Source organism: Oncorhynchus clarkii, chromosome 21, assembly GCF_045791955.1.
Source record: "Oncorhynchus clarkii lewisi isolate Uvic-CL-2024 chromosome 21, UVic_Ocla_1.0, whole genome shotgun sequence".
NCBI lineage: Eukaryota > Metazoa > Chordata > Actinopteri > Salmoniformes > Salmonidae > Oncorhynchus > Oncorhynchus clarkii.
Window position 1 is genome coordinate 51,607,442 of NC_092167.1, and position 1,598 is coordinate 51,609,039.

The following is a 1,598-nucleotide window of genomic DNA, read 5'->3' on the forward strand; positions in this document are numbered from 1 at the left end:
CAGAAAGCAGAGCGCAAATCGGTAACAAAGAGGATTGTGGGATACTGGATGACTTTCCCTTCGCGCAGCCGCACACGTTACTAATGTCCAGGGGAGATTAGAGGTTTTGGTTGGTTGATTGTGTCCACATATGTTGATGTTGGTAGAAACTATTTCATCTTCACTTCTTATTTTGAAAGTGGAAGTCAAGTACTTTAAGCATATGTTTTAATTTCAGTCTCCTCCATCTCCACTAAGTATTACACGTCCACTTCCCGTCTATAAATGAGCAAATTGTCATGTACTTGTTAGATTTCAGACCTGGTGTCCACTTTTCCGATAGTGATGGAATGTTTTAACGATGTCACTGACACCCGTTCCCCCAAAACACCACGCAGTGCATTCGTTTCAAAGTGTCGTTACAGGAGCTGTCCTGCGCTGAAAATGATTCCAGAATATAGGCTAAAGAGCTTGCTGTACCTCGTAAATTATTTATGGCTATTTAAAGTTTTTTTTTTTTTTAATTTACACAATACAGTTTTCCCACTAAGAGAAGAAATGCTATTATGTATCGAGGTGTTTGTATCACGTTTGACAAGTTCTTTATCATGCTATTTCGTTTGATCATGTAAACACTGCATTTCTTCAGTTTGTCTAAACGGAGCAAGAATCAATAACGCCAAAGTCGCTCGTTCCATCATTCACTATAGAAAATATCAATTTTACTTTAAAAAATAGGATGACTACACATATATGAAAGTGAATATTTAGCCTAATAATCTAGCTATTATACAATGCAGCTATCTTGGGTTTATTTTATTATCCTTTCTTCGCTTGTTTATAACTTTGCAATTCTTTTTTTTGGGGGGGGGGGGGGGCTATTCATATTCAACATTCTCGGTGGTCACAGACAAAAATACATGTACCTTTGTGTCTGTGTGTCTGTATCTGTGTGTCTGTGTGTGTCTGTGTGTCTGTATCTGTGTGTCTGTATCTGTGTGTGTGTCTGTGTGTCTGTATCTGTGTGTGTGTCTGTGTGTGTGTCTGTATCTGTGTGTGTGTCTGTGTGTATATTTTTCTGTGTGTGTGTTTGTACCCCGGTTGAGAGTAACATTATCTCTTTGTTGAGCAGGACATCGTTCAGACTTCCTTAAAGACAGTACTCAGTGATGATGACAAATTGTTTGGAATCTCCACACAACCTTCAAATAATTTTGACAGGTTAGGGTGTCCCAGTATCATATTGGACAGAGGTCGTGCTTCATTTGGAATTTGGCAGGTACCGGAACAAAAAGTGAGCGCGAGAGGGGGTTGACCCGGGGGCCTCTGAGGTACCAGAATGCATGAGAAAAAAATCACCTTTATAATAAAGCATGCATACATATCATCGATATGTGACATAGAGCAGTAGAGTAGAGGCACTTACAGAAGGAGCAGTAGAGTAGAGGCACTTACAGAAGGAGCAGTAGAGGCACTTACAGAAGGAGCAGTAGAGGCACTTACAGAAGGAGCAGTAGAGTAGAGGCACTTACAGAAGGAGCATACAAGGGGAACATTTTTAGTAGTCGAGGGAAGAGGAAAAATGTGTCCTCTTCTAAGTGTATGTACATTCTACATCA